Source organism: Rutidosis leptorrhynchoides, chromosome 3 (genome assembly GCF_046630445.1).
Source record: "Rutidosis leptorrhynchoides isolate AG116_Rl617_1_P2 chromosome 3, CSIRO_AGI_Rlap_v1, whole genome shotgun sequence".
NCBI classification, from domain to species: domain Eukaryota; kingdom Viridiplantae; phylum Streptophyta; class Magnoliopsida; order Asterales; family Asteraceae; genus Rutidosis; species Rutidosis leptorrhynchoides.
The window spans coordinates 584527673-584536442 of record NC_092335.1 but is presented as its reverse complement, the minus strand read 5'-3'; positions in this window follow the sequence as shown (position 1 = coordinate 584536442).

Here is an 8770-nt window from a genome sequence, read left to right as displayed (position 1 = left end):
GGTAGTAATGATGTTCATAAAATCATTCGATTCATACATATAAAACTATCTTATTCGAAGATTTAAACTTGTAATCACTAGAACATAGTTTAGTTAATTCTAAACTTGTTCGCAAATAAAGTTAATCCTTCTAACTTGACTTTTAAAATCAACTGAACACATGTTCTATATCTATATGATATGCTAACTTAATGATTTAAAACCTGGAAATACGAAAATACCGTAAAACCGAACATACGCCGTCGTAGTAACACCGCGGGCTGTTTTGGGTTTGATAATTAAAAACTATGATAAACTTTGATTTAAAATTTGTTCTTCTGGGAAAATGATTTTTCTTATGAACATGAAACTATATCCAAAAATCATGATTAAACTCAAAGTGGAAGTATGTTTTTTAAAATGGTCATCAAGACATCGTTCTTTCGACTGAAATGACTACCTCTTACAAAAACGACTTGTAACTTATATTTTCGACTATAAACCTATACTTTTTCTATTTAGATTCATAAAATAGAGTTCAATATGAAACCATAGCAATTTGATTCACTCAAAACGGATTTAAAACGAAGAAGTTATGGGTAAAACAAGATTAGATATTTTTTGATTGTTGTAGCTACGGGAAATATTGTAACAATTCTATACAATTCATATCCTAGCTAAATTATATTGTATTATACATGTATTTTAATTTATTATGTAATCTTGGGATACTATAGACACGTATGTAAATATTTTGACATATCATATCGACCCATGTATATATATTATTTGGAACAACCATAGACACTCTATATGCAGTAATGTTTGAGTTAGCTATACAAGGTTGAGGTTGATTCTAAAAATATATATACTTTGAGTTGTGATCTAGCCTGAGACGTATATACACTGGGTCGTGGATTGATTCAAGATAATATATATCGATTTATTTCTGTACATCTAATTATGGACAACTAGTTGTAGGTTACTAAGGAGGACAGCTGACTTAATAAACTTAAAAAATTAAAACGTATTAAAAATGTTGTAAATATATTTTGAACATACTTTGATATATATGTACATATTTGTTATAGGTTCATGAATCGACCAGTAGCCAAGTCTTACTTCCCGACGAAGTAAAAATCTGTGAAAGTGAGTTATAGTCCCACTTTTAAAATCTAATAGTTTGGGATGAGAATACATGCAGCTTTTTAAATGTTTTACAAAATAGACACAAGTACATGAAACTACTTTCTATGGTTGAACGATAGAAGCCGAATATGCCCCTTTTTACTTGGTAACCTAAGAATTAGTAAACCAGTCTACTAATTGACGCGAATCCTAAAGATAGATCTATTGGGCCCAACAAACCCCATCCAGTTGTAGTGGATGCTTTAGTACTTCGAGTTTTTATATCATGTCCGATGGATGTCCCGGAATGATGGGGATATTCTTATATGCATCTTTTTAATGTCGGTTGACAGGTGTTCACCATATGAATGAATTTTTATCTCTATGTATGGGATGTATTGAAATATGAAATCTTGTGGTCTATTATTATGATTTGATAATATATAGGTTAAACCTATAACTCGCCAACATTTTTGTTGACGTTTTAAGCATGTTTATTCTCAGGTGATTATTAAGAGCTTCTGTTGTTGCATACTAATATATGGACAAGATTTGGAGTCCATGCTTGTATGATATTGTGTAAAAACTTCATTCAAGAAACTTATTTTTGATGTAATATATTCTTATTGTAAACCATTATGTAATGGTCGTGTGTAAACAGTATATTTTAGATTATCATTATTTGATAATCTACGTAATGCTTTATAAACCTTTATCGATAAAATAAAGGTTATGCTTGTTTTAAAAATGAATGCAGTCTTTGAAAAACGTCTCATATAGAGGTCAAAACCTCGCGACGAAATCAATTAATATGGAACGTTTATAATCAATATGAACGGGACATTTCAGATGCCTTAAGCCGAAAGGAAAGGATGGAACCTCTTCGTGTCCGAGCCTTAAACATCACCATCCACACAAATCTCAATAGCCAAATCCATGTAGCCCAAGATGAGGCTCTCAAAGATGAAAATATTTCTCACGAATGCTTGAACGTTCTCGTCTCTCGATTCGAGGTTAAAGAGACCGGGCTCCGATATTTCGCTGGAAGAATCTGGGTGCCTAGTTATGGGGATTTACGAAGCCTTATTCTAGATGAAGCCCATAAGTCAAGGTATTCGATTCATCCCGGGGCCGGTAAGATGTACCACGATCTCAAAGAACAATATTGGTGGCCGAATATTAAAAAGGACATTGCTACTTATGTTGGAAAGTGTTTAACTTGTTCCAAGGTCAAAGCCGAACATCAAAGGCCATCCGGGTTACTTCAACAACCCAAAATCCCGCAATGGGAGTGAGAAAGAATAACGATGGACTTTATCACAAAACTACCAAAAACGGTAGGCGGTTATGATACCAATTGGGTTATTATTGACTGTCTAACCAAATCCGCTCACTTCCTAGCCATGAAAGAAACTGATAAGATGGACAAACTTGCACAACCGTACATAAAGGAAATTGTATCCCGTCACGGTGTACCCCTATCAATTATTTCCGACCGAGATGCCCGTTTCGCTTCTAGATTTTGGGGTTCCTTACAAAAAGCCTTGGGAACTCGTTTATACATGAGTACCGCATATCACCCACAAACCGACGGATAAAGAGAATGCATGATTCAAACCTTTGAAGGCATGTTACGAGATTGTGTTATTGACTTCGAAAAATCTTGGGAAGAGCATTTGCCTCTAGCCGAATTCTCTTACAACAATAGTTACCACTCGATTATTAACGCCGCACCTTTCGAAGCTTTATATGGCCGCAAATGTCGTTCTCCTATTTGTTGGGCCGAAGTGGGTGATAAGCAAGTCACCGGACCCGAACTCTTCCATGAAACAACCGAGAAGATCGTTCAAATCCAAGAAAGGCTCAAGACGGCCCGTAATCGTCAAAAGAGATATGCCGACATTAGACGTTGTTGATACATTTTATGTAAGTCCCTAGACATCTAACCTACGTCCATTGCAGGTACTTCAGTTTATGGGATACCATGATCGCTCGTTATTATCCTATATGTGTTTGTATGCGGTTACAGGTACTGCAGGAACGCGATATGGATGTTTGACTATGTTAGACTTAGTCAGACGTGCGAGTGAGTCTCACTCGTACGGCTGATAGGCTCATACGCAAGGTTGATGCTGAGCTAAGTCACAATTATAACCTAAATGAGATGACACGAGTGAGTGATCACCCGTACGGCTGATGAAGCCAACTCGTACGTGTGATGGATGACGCGTACGGGTGAGTCAACAGTAGAGGTATATAAGTGTTATGTTCTTCATTTTAGGTTAAGCCTCTCACACACACACACACACACCACTCAGATCTGGTTCCCTGAATCCGATCCTTTCTCAACCCAAATCACTCCAGGTAGTGAATAATAGCTCTAGGCATTAATCTAATCACACCCTTGTTGTGGTTTGACTAATTTAATCCCAAAAAGCTCCTTATTTTCACTTAGATTGGTTTGATTCACTAATTCCACCTTTGGGTTAATTAAACCTGTTGATTTCGAAGTTCCTAGTCATGTTTCATCATTGGTATCAGAGATGAATGACATTGTTGATCGAGACAAAGTGATTTCGGATGTTGATTGTGAGGGTTAATCAAACTTTTAGACTTTACATGTAGGGTGCATGACATATAGATTTTAGTTTTTAATCTGCACTGCATATTTTTGCTTTCTGTCTGCATTTCCTTGATTACATGCTAGTTTGTAGTTATTTTCTGTTTCTTTTGTTAAAATGCTAAAAGACAAAAAGATTTTATGTTTTAGTATTTTAGGGGAGTATGTGCTTCAACAGAAAATTCCTAAAAAGTGTAAAATGCCTCACCAGAAAACCCTAAAATTTTGAAAAATCCGAAAATGAGCTTGTTTTGATTAATTTGTTGGACGTGAAGAAATTACTGTACTGAGAATTGATATATTTGATTAGTAATGACTGATTTGAACGTTTATGTTTATCTGTTGTGTGATGTACTGATAGATGTGACTTATGAATTCTTGGCATTAGACAATCATAATAAGAATAACGATCATCTAAGATTCAGAAGTCATGAACGATCTGTTGCGTTTGAAGGTAGTCACCTAAATATCTCCAAAATCGTATCTAATGATAATTGTTGAGGAACTCAACAGTCGGTTGAGGGTATCCCCTATCATAATTGATAATCGTTAGAGAAAGTTGGTGGTGAATTTTAAGTTGAGGATTATCTGTTTGGCTGGTGCATACCACGTTGTCACGGGCCTAAGACTTAATAATCGAAACTAAACCCTGAAAATATCAGAGAAAATTAGTTTATGTCGAAAGTAAGTGTCCCTTCTTGCTTAAGGTTGAAAAGTATAATTCCCTATTGCGGACCGTTCAAGCATTTAAGGGAGAACACCTTCGAGTGATCTGAGCACACAACAAAGAAACATGAGTTCATGCATAACAATGGAAAATCCATTCATGATGGCGTTCAAAATCAATATATCAAAAGACAATGATATGCTGAAAAAGAAATATCAAAAGAAAATCAAAGTTAAAGATAATTGGCGTATCAAGATGGTAAAGTCCTAAAAGTATGAAGAATGCTGATTCATGATGTGCTCATAAAGAACTCAGATCATTCTTAGTGTGACGCCCCCGCGCAGCTTGAATTGTTTAATCACGACGTTCACACTGAACTATCAAGATTCTTGTCGTCTGCAATATAGAGTTATACCTATTAAGACTGTAAGTTGGAAAGATACTTATCTAGATATACTATAATTAAATATATATATATATATATATATATATATATATATATATATATATATATATATATATATATATATATATATATATATGTATACATATATATATATATATATGTATACATATATATATATATATATATATATATATATATATATATGTATATATATATATATATATATATATACATATATATGTATATATATATATATATATATATATATATATACATACAATCATAAGTGATGGAAGAATTGACAACCTAATATATATATATATACGTGTAATGAATTGACAACCTAATAAAAACACACAATCATAAGTGATTGAAGAATCAAGGATTAATGAACTTACCGTGATCTCAAAAATCATTACTTTATAGTGTTCAAGTAATTAATGCCAAAATGATTATCGAGGTGTCTGGAATGAATATGTTCATGTTTAATGAGGATTGATATCAGTAATTGCATGATAATAGATATAGACTGGATAATTAGGAATGAACCACAGAAATTGATTCAATATGTCAGTTCTCATCCATTTTTAAATAGTTAATCATTTTGCTCACAAAAAGAATATGGATTTATATGTTTGTTTATCTGTTTAATTAAGTATTTTGCATTGAAAACTGTAAAACAACAAAAAGATTTTGGTTTTGCATGTTATTGCATTTCATTGTAGAATGTCCTTTCTTTGCATATTTTTAGTTGCATGACATTATATTTCAGAAAAGCTATAAAGATTTTATCTTTTCCTTATTTTCTGATTAATCCTCTGAATATGCACAATAACATCTGAAAGAACCTTGTCGAGATCAAGATATTTTTGGCCACCAAATCCATAAGATTGAAGTTTTTAGAGCTGGTGATTACTTGAAGGACTTTAATGATTTAAGGTTGTTAGTGAACTCAAGATGACATTACACTGTAGGATTTACTCTTGGAACATAGACTATTTAGAGTAATAACCTTGTTTGGGTTAGAATTTTTGATCTACCTAAGTGTCGATGATCATTTCTTGAAGGATTAGTGATTTATGACTCAAATTGAAAGTGTTAGTTAGCTCTAAGATTGCGAAACGAGTCGAAATCCTAAGTTTGTGAAAATTGGAAAATTTGAAATTGCCTAAGTGGCTCACTCGCACGTTTGATGTGTGAACCGTACGAGTAACCACACGTGTGAGGTTAACCGTACGAGTGATTTGGTGAGACGTACGGTCCATGGTGGATCGTGTGATCAACCGTACGGTTGATCACGAGAGTATAAATAGGGAGTGTTGAGCACAGTCGCTCACACTTGTGCTCCCAAAACTTTTTTTCTCTCAAATTTCGACCTTCACCGATCAAGTTTTCCACCGCAGCGTTTGTTTATCACATTATTCCGACCACAGCGCCACCATCTAGGTAAGATTTCATGGAGTTTAAGCCTGTTAATTAGTTGTTTGAATGACTCAAAACCCTAGGGGTTTATAACTCGAATTTTGTGTAATTGGTGCTTGTTTTGATCAGTGTTTGTTAATGTTTTGAGTTAAACAGATCCTATATATGCTATTGTGATGTAAATCGGTCCCTAAAATGATCGAACATGTAATTTGTGGAATTTCAAAAGGCATTTAATACGGGTTTCATCAGACATGCACGAGTGATATCACTCGCACGTGTGAGACATGACTCGCACGAGTCAGTACATGGTTGATGATCAACTGTGTGGACCTTTGAGCTCACTCATTTGTCTTGATTTTATTGCTCACTCGCGTGACAAAGCTGACACATGTGATTACACGCACGAGTCACCACACGGTTGACTCAATCGCTTATAAACAGTACCTCAACCGTGCAACTTGTCTGAAACCATATTACTGCTCAAATGTGTCAACAGTGGCACGAGTGACTATATCACTCGCACGGTTGATTACTCAGCTGCACGTGTGACATTATCACTCACACGGTTTATCATGTTAATATGTTTATGACACTTTGATGCGAATGCTTTGATATTTTATAATATGTTGGTCATATTTCTAACATTTCTGTTAATGTTTCAGTTTGTTAAGATATCATCAAATGGCAGAACAACAAGTCAACATTCCAGTTGTTAATGTAGAAGGACAGGGGGAGCAACAAGCTAATCCACAAGCTAATCCTCAAGCTAATCCTATCATCCCACCTGTTCAGCAAGAGATTCCTCTAGAGAAGGGTGAACTGAACAATCAAGTTGCTCTCTATGACATTACTTTAGAGAGAGGTGATCATTTTACAGAGATTATAGCTCTCCTTCAGAGATTAAGGATACACACTACTATTTCTACTCCATGCACACCATACTACAGCCATCAGAGAGAATTCTAGAGAAATGATGTACTGGATGTATCTGAAGATAATGCTAAGCTTGTTAGTAATGTTCAAGAACATGAGATCACTGTTTCTAAGGAAGTGATAAGAAGGATTTTAGGTTTCAATGACGAAAACTGTTCTCACATGACGATTAGTCGAGAAATAGTTCATGGTTGTTTTAAGAGATGTGCTTATTCTGGTTACCTAAGTGGTAATTCTGAGTTAGTGAAGACATGTCTACCACCACAGTTTAGATATCTTGCTCATGTGATCATGCATTGTTTGAGTGGACGCAAGTCTGGTTTTGATAAGTTGAATGAGAAAGTGCAGAGTATGTTTGTGGCACTTGTCTTAAAGGCACCATACGATTTCTCAGGGTTTGTTCTACACTACTTCAAAGAGAATCTTTTCAGTTCTACTCAGAGATATCTCATTTATGCCCGTTTTCTTCAGTTGATCATTAATGACGCGACACCTGATCTACCTAAGCTTGAAGAGGATATTATTCACCTAAAACCAATGAATCCGATAACTTTCTGAAGAATGGAGGAGACAAGGAATGAGGATCTAAAGCCTGACTTTAAAAGAAAGCTCATTTGTCATCTAATCAAGGAGAACTATCGAAGTCCAGCAGGTAATGCTTGGAGGAATGAGGATTCAGACTCTAACTACGAAGTTAGCGATGAGGAAGGTGAGAGTGATAATCAGAAAGCTACTGGTAATGTTCAAGGAGGAGGTAATGTTGATGATGAGATTATCGAGGGTGATGATGAAGCGATAGAGGAGGATGTCAGCTTGATTCAGAGGAAAAGGAAAGGAAGAACCTATGAACTCAGAATAACTCAAGAAGAAGGAGAAAAGAACTAAGTATTCTTATGAGTCACCTCAGAAGTCATCACAGGGAGGTTCAAAACAACAAGCTCATAGGAAACCATCTGGTTTCATGAAGGATGCAAGTGCAGCTGTTACATCACCAAAACCTGCCACAACAACACCTCAGGTCACGCCAGACGAATACAAGACACAACAAAATCTACTGATGTCTTTAATCATGAAAATAACCAATCTGGAAAATCAAGCTACTGAGGAGAAGAAGATCAGTAATGCTAAGATTGAATCGTTGGTGGAAGAGAACAAGAGGTTATCTGATAGGTTGGACTGACAGAAGAGTAGGACAGATAAGTTGAAGAAGAAGTTTTTGGCGATTAAGAGTGAGAACAAGGAGAAATTAAAGAAGTTGAATGAAAGAATCGAACAGCTTACCTCTGGTAAAACAAAGTTGATTAAGGAGAAAGGAGAAGAATTTTCTTCTGATTTGGGAAATGATGATGAGAAAGACGATGAAGACGACGCTGGAACTGGAGGACCCTCGTTTGGATACCCGTTACTGATACATATTTGAAGTTTTAATGAATATGGTGAGGTCTTTACTGCTGAATATTATATGAATTATTCATATGTTTTTAATAATGCAGAAAAGGGGGACGTTCCACCAAGTGATTTTCCGATGGAATAGCTTGCTACTCCGGCACACGATAGTGAAAACGATATAGAGGATGCACAGACAGCTGAAGCTGAAAACAAGGCTCCACAA